The sequence below is a fragment of the Manihot esculenta genome, chromosome 18, assembly GCF_001659605.2.
Source record: "Manihot esculenta cultivar AM560-2 chromosome 18, M.esculenta_v8, whole genome shotgun sequence".
Taxonomy (NCBI): domain Eukaryota; kingdom Viridiplantae; phylum Streptophyta; class Magnoliopsida; order Malpighiales; family Euphorbiaceae; genus Manihot; species Manihot esculenta.
In genome coordinates, this window is record NC_035178.2 from 19,868,846 (window position 1) to 19,888,031 (window position 19,186).

Below are 19,186 nucleotides of genomic sequence, written 5' to 3' on the forward strand. Positions count from 1 at the left end.
TTTAACTCTAGAACTCTATAGTGACTATTGAATGTATTCCTTAGATAGTAAGAATTTTTATTTCAAACTAATATGTATTGTGATACTGGACTCCTTTAGTAAGTTGAGCTCCCTATGACTTATTGTATCAATTATTTGAATATGCTATGGATTGTGAGGGTAAGTTAAACTCTCTAAATTGTTGAGATTAATCCACTTGCAAGTCAGATGAGTTTTTTTCCGTTGGTATTTTCAATTTATAACACTCTGTTAGTTTAATTTCTTGACTTTGAGCTTTGCTAGCCGGGGGAGATAATAGGTTTACTATGAGCTTTGAAGGCTTTAAGCCGATTAGCCCAAAATTGGGTCATACCTTTGGTTGCAATTTTATAAACTGCATTGCATAATCTAATGGGTCTATAATTAGTAATAGATCACAACTGTTTAACATTTGGAATAGACATATATGAGTGTGGTCAAACTTTATAGACATCCCCATCATTAAGCACATCTAAGGTAACGTGAGCACATGTCGATCCACTACCTGCCAAATATGGTAATAGAATAAAGGGGGAAGGCTATTAGGTCCCAGAGCTTTAAGTGGATGATCATTTTAAGAGCATATAAAACCTCCTCCTCTAAAAAAGGGCTAGCAAATATATCATTCACACTATCCATAACCTTAATAAATATAAACCGTAAATCATCCTCTACCATATATTAAGCCTCAAAACAGGATAAAGCTGAATAAAAGTCAACAATATGGTTACACTAATTGTCCCCATCTAAAGAGTTCTTAGCTGTAACCTTTAGAGAATAAATAGAATTCACTTGTCTCCTCTTGTAAGCTACCATATGAAAATATTTATTGTTATGATGGCCCATTTTTCCCTTTTGACTTTAATTCTTCTTTAATTCTTTCTTCAACAACTTCCTCACCCTCGAAATACATATGATGCACTGAAAATGATAACAATTGCAATTGTCATTTCCTTATGGTAACACAATAAACCCCTCCTCATGCATTACTTCGAACCACCAAATTATGATGAAAACCAAATCGATTATGAACAAAAATAATCCTTTCTTCTGACACATGAGTCTCCATTAGAAAGAGCATAATGGGAAACATCGATTGTACATTAATAATTGTCGAGGGGCTTCCTAATTCTCGATAGTTATATCTTAATATTTTCATGGTTGTAAGCAATCTTAGAACTCCCACTGGTTGCCTCTATATTAACTTCACTTCCTCTCACTCACACATACCTATAAGCCTTTTCACCATGACTAGTACCATCTCAAATTAATATCTCGTCATCTACCATTTTCTAATCCTAGTGACAAAGGACTCAAGTTCTCAAAATTACTTTGATTAACAATGGATTTTTTTTAATACTATAGATTTTAATCAGAAATAAACTCAAAATCATATGATATCAAATGTAATTTTATACTATTAAATTAAATCTCTTTAGTAGCAATGGATTAAATTTTTTAATAATTAGAAATTAATGATATCTTTTTTTAAAGAAAAATTACTATTTAGTCCCTATTTTATGAAGAAACTTACTAGTTGGTCTCTCAGTTTTGAAAAATATATTAAAATATCTCTAACATTTTAAAAAATCTATTGGTTAGTCCCTTCATTAAATATTGTAAAAAAGTCTATTATGTCCTTGATAGAAAGACACTAATTAGTAAACATTTTAAAAATCTAAGGGGTTAATCAATAAATTTTTTAAAATTATAAGAACTAAACAGTAAAATATTTAACGGCTAAAATTAACATAAAAACTAATTAGCAGATTTTTTAAAATATCAGATATATTTTAATATATTTTTTAAAATTGAACAACTATTTAGTGAGTTTTTCCTATATTATAAAAATTAAATAATAATTTTTAATCTTTTTAATATATTTTTAAAGAAAAAAAAATCATATAGATAAATACATGAAATGGGATAAAGAAAAAACAAAGCTAAGTATAAAATAACTCTGGACTAATATAAAATTATATATATAAGCGCTAATAATAACAATGGATGCATTATAAAATTTTAGGGATAAGGGACATATCTCTCAAATACGACTGGATTAAATTTAATGTTGACAAGTCATTGGATTAAATTAGATCCAATTGAGTTATTTTATTTGGCTTACCCTAACGGATCTAGATTATATTTTTTTAATAGTTAGATTAGATCCACTGCGATATGCTTATGATTCTCTCCAATATTAAAATTTAGATTTGAGTATTCGATCGGTTTGATTCAAAATAAAATCAAATTGAATAAATTGAAAATTAAAATTTTAATAATCGTAAAAATTAAATCAAATTGATTTTAAATAAAATCAATTTGAATCAAACCAGTCTAATTCGATTTGATCAGTTTAATCGGTTAGATTTTTAATTAACTTTTTATTATTTACACTTTATTTTTAATATTTTAAAATTTAATTAAAATATTTAAATATTGATTATATCTAATATTTTTATATTATAAAAAATAATACATTATTATCTCTGATCGATTCAATTTAATTTTATTAATTTTTTTCTAAAATTAAATTAAATTAAATTAAAATAATTAAAATTTTAAAAATAAAAATTAAATCAAACTGAATCGAATAAAATAAAAAATTAAATTAAAATTTTAAATTAATTCGCTTTATTAATTTTTTTCGATTTAAATAAAAAAACCCCTCTACTTCCATCGCCTCTATCAGCTTATCGAAATCGTAAAACATCATCTTCTTCCCTTAGTATTTTATTTACAATTGGGACCATTTTTGTTGTTTTTGGTATTAAATTGGTCTCACGCAAAGCTTGAAATTCACGAATGAAAGAAGTCCGAAGATGTCAATTTTTTTAAGAAAAATTTAAAGTTATTTTAACGTAGTTCTTAATTTGTTTTTATTTTCTAAGATTTTTTAAAAAAAGTGTTTATCGAAGAAAGAAAATTATGAAAATTTATTCATGTGAATATTAAATATAATTTTTACATAAAGATTTAAAATATTATTTATGGTGAAGTCGATTTCATGTGCTATAAAAAAATAAAAAGATATTAATAAAAAATTTTATTAGTAATTCATATATTTTTTTCTATAATTATGTTTAGCAGCGAAATAACATCGTTTTAATACTCCATTGATAATTATCTTATTAATAAATTTTTAATGAAAACTTAAAATATTCAATAATTTATCATCTATAAATTTTTATTTAGAGTGTCATGAAATATTGACGTATTGATGTTAGTAATTATTTATAATTTTATTTCATCGGTAATTATTAATTTTTAAATATTATTTAATTAATATTTAATTTTTAATTTTATTAATTTTATCTTATTACTTTTTAATTTTAAATAAAAATAAAAAATTAATAACTAGTAGAGCTGGCCATTTGAGCCTATAAAGGGCCATCCTATTGGTTTTGAGGCTCCCCTGGAGAAACTCTCTCTTTTTTCAACAATGCAAAGATAAGATTACATTTTCTATGATCATAAGAAATGAAAGTACTGAGGAAAGTAATGATCAATATACAACCCAAGAAAATTAGAAAAATTAACTCAAACCAAAGTAAATAAATCAAACCAATTACAATTTAATTTAAAATACATAATGAAATCCATTCATAGAAATTGATTCCATTATCATCATCATGGAGTAAACACAACCTTCGATAGAGAATGAAAAATAGTCATGGATACCATACACGAAATCACGAGGAAGAATATGGATTAAGAGAATGAAAAATAGTCATAGATACGAGGGCTATTATTTTATATTTTTTTACTTAATATTTCAGATCTTAGATTAGAACTTGAATGTATACGAGGGCTACCAGCTCGAATTAGTTTGCACGTGATATTTAAAATTTTTCTTGTATAGCTTTTATTAATAAAATATTTGATTTCAAAAAAAAAAAAAAAAAATTGGTTAGCCTTCAAACGCCAAAAGAAATTGAAAGTTACAAATAAAATTTTTATAGTTAGTAATTTTCATTGATATTTTTTATTTTTTATAAGTGATGGGCTGGACCAATATAATGAATTAGATTGATGTTAGACTTTAAAAAATCATAAAAATCAGCATTGTTCTCAAAAATAAAACTAGCCCAAACGTACAGCCCAAGTGCATAACAAAGCAATTAGAAAAGTCCAAAATATAATCTTATATCCAACGAACATAATCAAGAAAATACAACTAAACCATTTTAATAATATTAATTATTATTATTATTATCGATCAATAAAAATGTACATTATTGCAACAATGGAGCTTTAATGATTAAATAAATAAAATAAATATGCTAACAAAACAATATGTTATTGATACATGAATTTTATTAAAAAAGAAAAACTTTACTAGACCCTCAATTTTAAAAACGCTATATCATATATCTAAATTATTTAAAATTATAACTAAAATAATGTTATAATTTTAATATAAAATAATATAAATTATAAATATACTAAAATATATTTATAAAACTCAAATTTTTGCTTATTTTGCTACTAACTGTCAATAGCTTATTAATAATAATAATCTCTTTGAATTCAAATAGATTTAAAAATGATATAGAAGAATTATGTCATCTGCTGATTGCAATTGAAAGATTATATTAATTTTACTTTTAAATAATTTAGATGTGCCATGAATGTTTTTAAAATTTCAAATGGCGGTATAAAATTTAGAAGTATAAATATACATTTAAAAAAAAAAAAAGTTCCCCATTCAACATCAATGAACATGAATTCAATTGCCCATTTGAACTTTTAATTAAGATTCGGACAAGGCAATTTTGAAATTAATTGATGTGGAATTCTATAGATCAAGTTTAAAAAGTTTACGACGAGATGGAATAATTTCAAAGATAAGTAATAAATTTCTCTTTATGGTATTCCACGCGAAAGACAATAAGAACACCAATAATTGAGAATTAGAGAAATAAGACAAACGTCATAATTGAATTAATAAGTTTATATTGATTTTTGATGTAATTGAAAAAATTCAATCCCACACTCTCACTATAAATGCATGCAAATAGCATGAATCATTCTGAATTTTGATTAAAAGTTGTTGTCCCACTCAAAGAACAGTTTGAGTTTATATAGAGAAAACTAAACTTAACCCTAAGAGAATAAGAATAAACTAAAATCTAAAGTGTCCAAATAAGACTGGCTGAATTTAATAGCCCATAGTAAAGAGGCAACACACTAAGACCTAAACAACTAAACTAGTAATACTAAAGCAAATTATATAGCATAAATTTAACCCAAACAAATCGACTTACAAATACATTATTAAAACCCAAATAACATGTATAACACGTCCCTCAAGGCTATCCATGCATTATGCACATGTCTTACACATGCTCTTTAAATTGCACATACACTACACATGTTTCTTCAAATTTGCCCACTTGGTTTGATGGACTTATACACTTTCTAATTAGGCCCAATCAATGAATTTAAATCTTTATAATAATCTTTTTTTATCTTTACTTTAGACTTTATTTTATATAGTTTTGGTCCATATGCTTGATTATACTCTTTAAGCCCATAATAACAAAGGCATGCAAATAGTATGAATAATTCTGAATTTTTATTAAAAGTTATCCCACGCAAAGGAAGACTTGAGTTTATATAGAGAAAACTAAACCTAACCCTAAGAGAATAAGGATACACTAAGCCCTAAAGTGCCCAAAGAAGAATGGCCGAATTTAATAGCTCATAGTAAGGGGGTGGCACACTAAGACCCAAACTAGGGCCAAACAACTAAATTAGCAATACTAAAGTAAATAAGATAGTCTAAACTTAACCCAAATAAATGGGCTTACAAATACATCATTAAGGGCCCAATAACATGTATAACACATCCCCCCAGGTTGCCCATGAATTGTGCACATGCTCCTCAAGGTGCATATGCATTGCACATGTTTCTTGAAATCTGCCCGCTTCATCTGAGGGACTTTTACACTTTTTAATTAGGTCCAATGGACTTGAATCTTCACAAAAGTCTTCATTGATATTCACTTTAGGTTTTCCTTTATATAGATTTGGCCCGTAGACTTGATTATGCTCTTTAAGCCCATAATTGCAAGTGTTGCACAAAATCTGTCCATATAAATTGAAGCATATCCCAAGTGATTTTGGATCATATGAATATGATTTTGAATTTTTTTAAAACCCATTTGAATGATATAAGGTTGTTCACTACATTATTACAAATCTATCCTACTTGATCCGTATCATTCCCTCATTTTTTAGAAAAGATTTATCCTCGAACCTTGCTCATGTTCATGTCAAGCATGGAAACTTTAGGAATCAATACATCTTTAAATACCTTCTCTTGAATGGGTGGAAATAGTATGAAACTCTCTTCATGAATGTTCTCATCAACAACCTGCACATCAAGAATAAAATGACTAGGCATAACAATGTTAGTCATAGAAAGATCATGTGGTTGTGACCTATTCTCCTCTACAACTTCCAAAACAATCCCATTCTCCTCCTTCATTGCATCAATCATGTCCTCCCTATGTCCACCATCATTCACAACCTTTTCTTTAAACTCATTGAAGAAATTTTTAGGAACAACTTCACTAACTTCATACATTACAACTTCCTCTTTAATTTAAATCTCTATGGAAGTTGAAATTGAAACTTTAGCCTCTTCTTTCTCCATCCTCCTCTTTCTTATCCTTAGCAACAAAACTTTTTATCTCCAATTTTATTTCACGTAAATTCTCTTTATAACTATGAAACTCCTCAAGTAACAACATAGTTTCTCTAGAGTTATCTGTAACATCCTTATCTATCCGTTTTCTGCAATGCTGAATACAATTTTTAAAGTTATTTATTATAAAATCAAGCATAAGATATGAAACATTCTCTTTAATCTCCATATCCTCTATCATCTTCATGCTTATCCAAACTTATGGTTAAGAACAAAAATAGAAATCACAAAAAATATAAATTAAAGCACACTCTAAGTATATTTGAATTATATAAATATGATTTTAAACTCTTTTTAAACTCATTTGAACCATATAAGGTTGCTCCACTCCGTTGTTACAAATCTGTCCTATTGAATCCATATAATTAACTGTTATTCTATTAATAAAAATTACTTTCTATCTTTATAAAATGAAAGAGTATTATAATTTCTAAAAACAAAAAATTCAGAAGTTCAACAACATAAATTTTACGTATAAAAATATCAAGCATAATGAACATAAGTCAATAACGAGATAATTATTAAAATAATATTGTTTTAAAAAAATATTTATTGAAGTAACGTGAAATCAAAACAATTTATAAATCTAATATTTGCACCAGGAAACAGTAATTAAATTGGAATTTTTGAAAAACGCTAAAAATGCTAATCTAATTAGCATTTTCAATAATATTATCTCATTCTTTATTATTTTGAAATAAAAAATAATTAATAATTATAAAAATGCCAGTAAAATTAACTTTTCCAAGGGCAAAGTAAGACAAATTCTTTCATCAATACTTTAAAAGAAAATGCTAATGAAACTAGCGTTTTCTTAAGCATTTTTCAATTGTTTTGATGAAAAATTATTATTAAATCCTTATATTTCACTAAAATTAGTTAGCTAGTCCTTATTTATTTAAATCCAATTAAAAATTTTTATATTTTATAAAATCAAACTCTTTAATTATTATATAAAAATAAAGTCAATAAACTTATTTTAGCTTTCATATTTATACTTCTAAGTTCTTGTAATTTTAATTACTCATGGTTCATATACTTTTAGTTATTTTATATTATTTATTAATTTTCATTAAGAATAGATTTAAACTTTTAAATACATGTAAGTGTATAAAATTAATTTTTCAGTACAGTTTCAATTTGAGATGACTATAATTCTTGAACTAAAATTAAAATTAAATAGTTAAATAAGTTCAATTTTAAACTTTTAAAAACTGTGTATAATCCTAATTTCAAAATAATTTAATTTTACAAAAATAAAAAAATTCTTGAGTTCAAGACAGTTCTCATAAAAGATGATGATAATGATAATGATGACCAAGATGAAGGCAGTTATGAATTGTTGAATCTATCATTTGAGTTGGCTATTTATATTTTTAGGTTTTAAATTATAAATAAATTTAATATTTAAAAGTATGAAAGTAATATTTAATAATTGAAATTAAAAAATTATTTTACATTTTTAGTAGAAAATTAGGGTTATTTGACCTTAAATAAAAAGTATTGAGTTAATTTGATAAAAAAAAAAAGTTAAAAATTACTTTATTTGAAACTTTGATAAATGACTAATTAGACTCGTCGGAAATTTTAATTAATATCGTTTGGTTAAGATGATATAAGAGAAAAGATAGGCCGAAAAATGAAGAGTCTTATTGAAACTTTTCAAAGATTAAAAAGTGAGTTTCTAATAGTTAAGGAAAGCTATTTATAATAGAAAAAATTTTAATATGTAAAATTATAAAAATATCCAAAAAAATAATTAAAATGCAAAATTGACTCTTAAATGATGAAATCTCCATATTGAACTTTGTGATAGGTTTGCGGTTCTCATCACACTTTTGAAAGTCGTGCGTATCGAATTTCTTTTCTGAAAAATTATCGTGGGTCTCTATTAGATGTCAGCAGGAAAAATTAGGCCCGATCCAAGTTTGCCATAAAGTTCAATACTAATTGCTCCATGTCATTTCCTTCCATTTGTAAAGAACTCGACCTCGAGTTGTCATCAGCAGGGTAGTACTGAAATAGATCCGCCACGTTAAACGTCTTGAAAATTTTCATCTCATTTTGGAGGTCAAGAACATAAGCATTGTCATTAATCTTCTGAATGATCTGGAATGGACCAATCTTCTTGGCGTCAAGCTTTTTCTGTCCTCCACCATACTCCTTGTGTAAATACTCCATAACTTGGTCACCGATATTGAAGGACTTGAAACGCCTATATTTATCAGCTGTAGCTTTATATTTGTCATTGGCTTTTGTAAGACATTGTTGTACCTGTTTAAAAACATTCACGTGCTGCTTTGCCAAGTTGCTTGCTGTAATACTATTGTGAGAACCTGTGGAAAGGGCAATAAGATCAACTGTATGCGTTTGGAATTTTATATACACAACAGCAAATGGTGACATCTTTGTGGAGCTATGGATAGCACTGTTGTAAGCAAATTCTGCTTGGGTAAGAGCAAGATCCCAAGCAGTTTTCTTATTACTGCAGATGCAGCGCAGAAGATTGCTAAGCGTGCGGTTCACCACTTCAGTTTGTCCATCAGTTTGGGGATGGGTAGCACTACTGTATCAAAGTTTAGTTCCAAAACGTTTCCATAAAGTCACCCAGAAGTGAGCTAGAAACTTCACATCTTCGTCAGAAGTAATAGTCTTGGGGACACCATGTAAGCGAACAACCTCCTAAAAAAATAATTTTGCCACATGAGAAGCATCATTAGTTTTCTTGCAAGGAATGAAATGCGGCATCTTGGAGAACCTATCAACAACAACAAAAATTGAGTCAGATCCGCGTTAAGTACGTGGAAGACTAAGAACAAAATCCATAGACAAATTCTCCCAAGAATGTGATGGAATAGGCAGTGGAGTGTATAAGCTCGTGTTCAGCGAATGTCCCTTTTGAGTTTGACAAACTGGGCACTTATAGACCATCTGACCTGTATCCCTTTTTAATTATGGCCAGTAAAAATGCCCCTCCAACCTAACAACAGTCTTATCACGCCCCAAATGTCCACTCAAACTGTAATACCCGGCATGTTCAGACATCGAAATTCCTACCGTCCGATGGAATCTAGGATGTCAAAGCATCCCTGAAGGGTAGAGAGAAGGTTTTCTAAAATGTTTTTACATGTTTTAAGCTTTTGTTTTAGAAAAGAAATGAGTTTTGAAGAGAAAAGGCTAAGGAAGTCTTTGCCACTTTCGGCCCCCGAAAGTTGAAGTTCGGCCGCCGAAAGTACCCCATGTTCGGCCCCCTAAACTCTAATGTTCGGCCTCCGAAGGTGGTGAGGTGTTGCATGTAGCTTTAGCCACCAAATGTGAAGCGGTGGTTCTTTGTTAAAGGTGTTTTTGGCCGAGAAAGGAGGTGCTTAAGCTTTCCTTTGGGTCAGAGACATGTTCATGCTTCCCCTTAGTGACTTACCTAGTTTCTCATCAAATCTGTCAAAGAAAAACAAGTTTAAAGTGAGTTTAAGATAGTTTTGAGAAGTTGTGGAGTTTAAGAACTTGTGAAGCTTGAATCTCCATCTTTTCAAGTTTGGAGTCACACCAGCCTTTGTTCCTCAAGAGGTAAGTGTGAATCCTTAGTTTTTATCATGTTTTACATAAGCTTGATGAAGGAGAAGGGGAGTTATGCATGTGTATGCATAAGTTGTGCATAGTAGGGTGCATAAATCATTTATGCTATATGTATGCTTGATGTGTGTTGTTGGTTGGAGTTTTAAAATGTGGTTTAAGACTCCTATATGCATGATTAAGTGGTAGAGCATGTTTGGAGAGGTGGGATGCATGTTTGGAGGGTTAGTGTTTGGATGGCATGGTTGTGCACGAAGCTGAGTTCTGGATGAACTCAGGTTCGGCCGCCGAATGTGGGAGTTCGGCCGCCGAACCTCTTCTGAAGGCAGTTTTGGCTGCCTAAGGTTGCCCCCGAACATTTGGACTTTCGGATCTGTCATGCACATTCGGCCGCCGAAGGTGCCCCCGAAAGTGCCCTGTCCAGCTTTCCTTTGCATGTTTTCCATGGTTGTTCTAAGGTGTTTTAAGGGGTTTTTGGGGAGATGTTTAGAGATATGTTAGAGTATGTTTGGTCCCTCATTTAAGTCTATCTGTGTAGGCACAGACCAGAGGAACCAGAGAGTTCAGCAGTGAGTACCGCTTCAGGAGCCTGCAGAGTCAGTCAGAGTCAGTCAGAGGTGAGTAGAACTAAACTTAATCTTTTATTTTACGAAATGTAATGTTTTTAGCATATTTCATTCATCATGAGTATGCATAGGATGATTGCATTAGAAATCACGAATATGTTGCATTGCATAGTTAATTGTTGATGTGGGTGAATGCTGAATGATCCAATAGTCCCAGACAGGAAGTCCAGGACCCCATTCTACGGCCTGGCAGGTATAGAGAGTTCAGGACCCCATTCTATGGCCTGACAGGTTTGTTTTTGTACAGGAAGTCCAGGACCCCATGCGATGGCCTGGCAGATTTATTATTTATACAGGAAAAATCCAGGACCTCATCACTGGCCTGGAAATTTAAAATATGTGTGTATGTATGTATGGATGTATGTATGCATTACAGGAAGACCAGGACCCCAGTCGACGGCCTGGCACGGATTAGATACTGGGACTATGTGGTGACAGGTTTACCCTAGATGTGAATTGTCTGTGATATGATGCATTCCATAAGATCATGTTTTAATGACAGGTTTTATTGTTCTACTCACTGGGCTATAGAGCTCATCCTTCTCCCTTATTCCCAGTTTTGCAGGTTTCAGTATACAGGTTGTACAAGGGCAAGTCTGAGGTGCATAAAAAAAAGAGAGAGCTTGTAATAGTTAGAGTGGATATGTAATATTAAAGAGATGTATTAGTTGTGTAAATAGTTAAAGTGTGCTTGACTTAGTTATTCTGTTTTATAAGTCTTTTGTATACATGATCAAGTTATATAACTGTTTTACAAACAGGTGAAAAACCAGGCTTAACAGGTATGATTTAACCCATCTAGAGCAAGCTCTAGTCAGGGGTACAGAGTACAAAGTATAGAGATTGTGCATGCACAGGTTAAGCCATAGTTCAGAGAAAGGAAAGTTTTTATTTTCACAGAAAATATATGATCATGTATGAGTTTTTACAGGTACACAGAGAGTATAGCAGGCTTGCTACGGGTTCTGGCGGCCTTATGCCGACCTGAATCCTAGCGCCGGTGACGGTCCATTCCCGGGTCGTTACAGATTGGTATTAGAGCCCTAGGTTCACATGATCGGACCTATAGAGAGAGTGTCGGGCTCATAGAGGATAGAATTGGTCAAGCACAATAGGAAAACATGTCTACTCGGATAGGATGTTAGTCCTGTCTTTTGATGTTATGATATGCCATGAATATGCATGTGTATTATTGACATGTGCTGTTATATGCTGATGTGCTATATTGTGTGTTTTGTTCTCAGGAAGTTAAGATGCGAGGAGCTCGTCGATCAGTTCGATTGACTAGAGATCCAGCAGAAAGTGAGAGAGTAGATGCTCAACCTCCTGTTTTGCCAAGGGCAAGATCTCAGAGATCAAGCAGGGAGGATATGTCAATGGACCCTAGAAGGTCTTTAGACGAGAGCAGAAGAGGCGTTGTTAGGGGAGGAAGATCGGAGGAAGTGAGAGAAGCTATGGAGGTAGAACAGGCCATGGATGAAAGCATGGGTATTGGTAGGTCTGATGAGGGTATGGGAGAGTTTCAGGGAGGTACTCAGGCCTCGGGGTTTGGTTATCCATTCTCTTTTCCGGACCCAGATTATTCAATGGGAGATGTGTCGGAGTACTCCAGTTACATCCCATATTCTCCTTACATGCCATACATACCTCATTATGATCCACCATATCCCATGTATCCACCCTCACCTGTGCATCAAAGTACAGCGTATCCAGAACAAGATGAACCAGTACCTCCACCACAACCAGAACCAGTAATTCAGATACCTCGACCTCATTTACCCGAGAGAAGAAGGGTGAAAATGACAGAGTACCTGAAATTGGATGCTCCTAAGTTTAACCCAGGAGATGATCCATTTGAATACCTCAGATCAGTCAGGATGATAACCAGTGAGTTGGGAGCAGATGATTGTAGAGCCATTGAAATGGCAGGGTTCACACTTAAATGCAAGAAAGCTCAGGAATGGTTTAAAAACTATGTGAAACCCAGGATGGACAGTATGTCATGGGGAGAGTTCGCCAATGAATTTGCAGGGTGGGCTTTTCCTGACAGTTCTAGGGAGATGAAAGTAGTGGAATTTGAGCAGTTGAGACAGACAGATGAAATGAGTGTTGATGAATTTACAGACAAGTTCCTGGATTTGCTTCAGTATGTGGGTCAAGCCTATGATACTGATCAGAAGAAGGCAAGAAGATATACTATGAGACTTCATCCCAGGTATTCTTCCTTGATTCTTCCAGCAGAAAAGGAGAGTTTCCACTCTATAGTGGATGCAGCCAGGAAAATGGAGGCAAGTTCCAATATTCAGAAACAATCAAGAGCACAGGCTTCGAGTTCTAAGGCCCCTAGTACAGGTACGTCAGGCAGTAAGAGATGGGACAAGGCAAAAGGAGCAAAGAAAAAGTTCTGGGGTAAAGTTAAGTCTGGTCTGGGATTTGGTAGTGGCTCAAGCTCTGGCACAGCTAATCCAGTATGTCAGAGATGTGGAAGACCACATAGGGGAGCTTGTCAGTTGGGATCTACAGCTTGTTATAGATGTGGACAGGAAGGGCATATTGCTCGGTATTGTCCTCAGATGACTTTTATGGCACCATCTCAGCAGATGAGTTCGGGCAGTGTAGCACAGCCAGTAGGGCAGCCAGTGGCTCCAGCCATGCCTCAGAGTAGTGGCAGAGGTAGAGGGAGAGGGGCAGCCTCTACTTCAGCAGCAGGTTCCCGAGGTGGAAATCCGGTAGCCCCAGCACGGATTTTCACTGTGACTCAGGAGGAGGCTAACACGTCAAACACAGTGGTGTCAGGTAATCTCATCATTGGGTGTTTTGATGTGTATGCTTTGATGGACCCCGGTGCTTCTCATTCCTTTATTGCTTCGAGAGCCATAGAGCGATTGGGTTTGATCAGTTCTGAGTTAGAGTATCCTCTCTGGGTCAGTGGACCCAAGTGTGACCCATCAGTGGCAGTGTCAGTCTGTCGTTTCAGTCCAGTGTTCATAGAGGGTAGATGCCTTCCAGCTGACCTTGTGGTTCTAGACTTGACTGATTTTGATGTCATTCTAGGGATGGATTGGCTATCTGCATATAGTGCTACGTTGGACTGTCGAGAGAAGCTAGTGAGTCTCAGAGACCAGGATGGGTCAGAGTGTGTCTTCAGAGGAGACAGGAGAGGTACACCCAGAGGTATGATTTCAGCCCTTCAGGCTCGTCGTTTGCTTAGGAGGGGTTGTCAGGGGTTTCTAGCTCATGTGAGAGAGCTAGATAGTCAGGTTAGGGAACCAGCCACAGTACCAGTAGTCCAAGAGTTTCTCGATGTGTTCCCAGACGATTTGCCAGGACTACCACCTGATAGGGAGATAGGGTTTGACATTGAATTATTGCCAGGTACCAGACCTATCTCTATTCCTCCCTATAGGATGGCGCCAGCAGAGTTAAAAGAATTGAAGGAGCAGTTGCAGGACTTGGTAGATAAGGGTTTCATCCGCCCTAGTACCTCACCTTGGGGTGCTCCAGTGCTTTTTGTCAAGAAGAAGGATGGATCCCTCAGACTTTGTATCGACTACAGACAGTTGAACAAGGTCACTATCAAGAATAGGTATCCCTTACCTCGGATTGATGATCTATTTGACCAGCTAGCTGGAGCAGGTTGTTTCTCGAAAATAGATCTGAGATCCGGGTATCATCAGTTGAGAGTCAGAGAGGCAGATGTGCCTAAGACAGCTTTCCGGACCAGATATGGGCATTATGAGTTCTTAGTGATGCCGTTCGGGTTGACTAACGCCCCTGCAGCATTCATGGATCTCATGAATAGAGTTTTCAGCGAGTATCTGGATCACTTTGTTATTGTTTTCATTGACGATATCTTAGTGTATTCCAGAAATGCAGAGGAGCATGCCCAGCATCTGAGAATAGTTCTGCAGACACTGAGGGAGCGTGGATTATATGCCAAGTTCTCAAAGTGTGAATTTTGGTTAAGGAGCATTTCCTTCTTGGGACATGTGGTATCAGCAGAGGGTATTGAGGTAGACCCCAAGAAGATAGAGGCTGTAACTAACTGGCCCAGACCCACTACAGTAACAGAGATTAAAAGCTTTTTGGGACTGGCAGGTTATTACAGGAGGTTCGTTCAGGACTTCTCAAAGATAGCAGCTCCTATGACCAAATTGACTCAGAAGAATCAGAAGTTTATCTGGTCAGACCAGTGTGAAGAGAGCTTTGAAGAGCTCAAGAGGAGATTGACAACAGCACCAGTGTTAGCTCTGCCGGTTAGTAATGAGGACTTCACAGTGTTCTGTGATGCATCTCGAGTGGGATTGGGTTGTGTATTGATGCAGAATGATAGAGTAATAGCTTATGCTTCTAGACAGTTGAAGAAGCACGAGTTGAATTACCCTACCCATGACCTAGAGATGGCAGCAGTTATCTTTGCACTTAAGATGTGGCGGCATTACCTCTACGGGGTTAAATGCGAGATCTTCACTGATCACAAGAGTTTACAGTACATCTTAAGTCAGAGAGAGCTGAATTTGCGGCAAAGAAGGTGGGTCGAATTGCTCAGTGATTATGATTGTAAAATCCAGTATCATCCGAGTAAGGCAAATGTTGTCGCAGACGCCCTAAGCCGGAAGTCACTAGGCAGTTTATCCCATATAGCAGCAGAGCGGAGACCGGTTGTGATGGAGCTTTATAAGCTCTTTGACGAGGGATTACAGTTAGAGTTGTCTGGTACAGGTGCGTTGATAGCACAGATGAGAGTGACACCTGTGTTTCTGGAGCAGATAGCTCAGAGACAGCACGAGGACCCTGAATTGATGAAAATTGCCGGAACTGTTCAGTCAGGCAACAATGCAGAGTTTAGATTTGACAGCAAAGGGATCCTTCGCTATGGGAGTCGACTTTGTGTACCAGATAGGGGCAGTGTGAAGGAAGACATTATGAGGGAAGCTCATAATGCGAGGTACAGTGTTCACCCAGGAGCCACCAAGATGTATCAGGATCTGAAAAGGGTCTATTGGTGGCCAGCCATGAAGAAAGAAGTGGTGAAATTCGTGACAGCCTGTGAGGTTTGTCAGAGGGTGAAATTAGAGCATCAGAAACCAGCCGGGATGCTTAACCCCTTACCGATTCCAGAGTGGAAATGGGAGAACATAGCCATGGATTTTGTAGTGGGTTTACCAGTAGCGTCCAACAGGATAGACTCGATATGGGTGATTGTGGACAGACTCACGAAATCTGCTCATTTTCTTCCAGTACGGAGTAACTATTCTGTGGATAAGTTGGCACAGGTCTATCTGGATGAGATAGTGAGATTACATGGAGTTCCAGTGTCTATAGTTTCAGACAGAGGACCTCAGTTTACCTCCCGTTTTTGGCGGAGTCTGCAAAGTGCAATGGGCACGAGATTGGATTTTAGTACTGCTTTCCACCCACAGACTGATGGACAGTCAGAAAGGACCATCCAGACCATAGAGGATATGCTTCGCCTATGTGTGTTAGACTTTGGCGGTTCTTGGAGGCAGCATCTACCTTTGGTGGAGTTTGCCTACAATAACAGTCATCATGCTAGCATTGGGATGGCTCCTTATGAAGCTTTGTATGGGAGGAAGTGCAGATCCCCTGTTTGCTGGGAAGAGGTAGGAGAGAAGGCTCTTGCAGGGCCAGAGTTAGTAGACATTACTAGTAGAATGGTGCCCATGATCAGAGAGAGAATCAGAACAGCTCAGAGTAGACAGAAAAGTTATGCAGACGTTCGCAGAAAGCAGTTAAAGTTTCAAGAAGGTAATTGGGTATTGCTGAAAGTGTCTCCAATGAAAGGAGTGGTTCGTTTTGGGAAGAAAGGTAAATTGGCTCCACGGTACATTGGACCCTTTGAGGTGTTGCAGAGGATCGGAAATGTGTCGTATAAGCTGGATTTACCTGCTTCTATAGAGAGGATTCACCCGGTATTTCATGTTTCTATGCTACGACAGTTTGTGTCAGATCCGAATCAGGTTCTGAGTGAGCCTGAGGTGGAGATTCATACGGATCTCACCTATATAGAGCAGCCAGTGCGGATTCTGGACACGCAAATCAGACAGCTAAGGAACAAGGAGATTCCGATGGTGAAAGTTCTATGGAACCACCATAACCTAGAAGAGTGCACATGGGAGACGCGAGAGTCTATGCTTCAGCAGTATCCATATCTGTTTTGAGGTTAGTTTCCTCCTTTTTGTTTATTGTTTTAGAAACATCCGAGGACGAATGTTCTTAAGGGGGGGAGAATGTAATACCCGGCATGTTCAGACATCGAAATTCCTACCGTCCGATGGAATCTAGGATGTCAAAGCATCCCTGAAGGGTAGAGAGAAGGTTTTCTAAAATGTTTTTACATGTTTTAAGCTTTTGTTTTAGAAAAGAAATGAGTTTTGAAGAGAAAAGGCTAAGGAAGTCTTTGCCACTTTCGGCCCCCGAAAGTTGAAGTTCGGCCGCCGAAAGTACCCCATGTTCGGCCCCCTAAACTCTAATGTTCGGCCTCCGAAGGTGGTGAGGTGTTGCATGTAGCTTTAGCCACCAAATGTGAAGCGGTGGTTCTTTGTTAAAGGTGTTTTTGGCCGAGAAAGGAGGTGCTTAAGCTTTCCTTTGGGTCAGAGACATGTTCATGCTTCCCCTTAGTGACTTACCTAGTTTCTCATCAAATCTGTCAAAGAAAAACAAGTTTAAAGTGAGTTTAAGATAGTTTTGAGAAGTTGTGGAGTTTAAGAACTTGTGAAGCTTGAATCTCCATCTTTTCAAGTTTGGAGTCACACCAGCCTTTGTTCCTCAAGAGGTAAGTGTGAATCCTTAGTTTTTATCATGTTTTACATAAGCTTGATGAAGGAGAAGGGGAGTTATGCATGTGTATGCATAAGTTGTGCATAGTAGGGTGCATAAATCGTTTATGCTATATGTATGCTTGATGTGTGTTGTTGGTTGGAGTTTTAAAATGTGGTTTAAGACTCCTATATGCATGATTAAGTGGTAGAGCATGTTTGGAGAGGTGGGATGCATGTTTGGAGGGTTAGTGTTTGGATGGCATGGTTGTGCACGAAGCTGAGTTCTGGATGAACTCAGGTTCGGCCGCCGAATGTGGGAGTTCGGCCGCCGAACCTCTTCTGAAGGCAGTTTTGGCTGCCTAAGGTTGCCCCCGAACATTTGGACTTTCGGATCTGTCATGCACATTCGGCCGCCGAAGGTGCCCCCGAAAGTGCCCTGTCCAGCTTTCCTTTGCATGTTTTCCATGGTTGTTCTAAGGTGTTTTAAGGGGTTTTTGGGGAGATGTTTAGAGATATGTTAGAGTATGTTTGGTCCCTCATTTAAGTCTATCTGTGTAGGCACAGACCAGAGGAACCAGAGAGTTCAGCAGTGAGTACCGCTTCAGGAGCCTGCAGAGTCAGTCAGAGTCAGTCAGAGGTGAGTAGAACTAAACTTAATCTTTTATTTTACGAAATGTAATGTTTTTAGCATATTTCATTCATCATGAGTATGCATAGGATGATTGCATTAGAAATCACGAATATGTTGCATTGCATAGTTAATTGTTGATGTGGGTGAATGCTGAATGATCCAATAGTCCCAGACAGGAAGTCCAGGACCCCATTCTACGGCCTGGCAGGTATAGAGAGTTCAGGACCCCATTCTACGGCCTGACAGGTTTGTTTTTGTACAGGAAGTCCAGGACCCCATGCGATGGCCTGGCAGATTTATTATTTATACAGGAAAAATCCAGGACCTCATCACTGGCCTGGAAATTTAAAATATGTGTGTATGTATGTATGGATGTATGTATGCATTACAGGAAGACCAGGACCCCAGTCGACGGCCTGGCACGGATTAGATACTGGGACTATGTGGTGACAGGTTTACCCTAGATGTGAATTGTCTGTGATATGATGCATTCCATAAGATCATGTTTTAATGACAGGTTTTATTGTTCTACTCACTGGGCTATAGAGCTCATCCTTCTCCCTTATTCCCAGTTTTGCAGGTTTCAGTATACAGGTTGTACAAGGGCAAGTCTGAGGTGCATAAAAAAAAGAGAGAGCTTGTAATAGTTAGAGTGGATATGTAATATTAAAGAGATGTATTAGTTGTGTAAATAGTTAAAGTGTGCTTGACTTAGTTATTCTGTTTTATAAGTCTTTTGTATACATGATCAAGTTATATAACTGTTTTACAAACAGGTGAAAAACCAGGCTTAACAGGTATGATTTAACCCATCTAGAGCAAGCTCTAGTCAGGGGTACAGAGTACA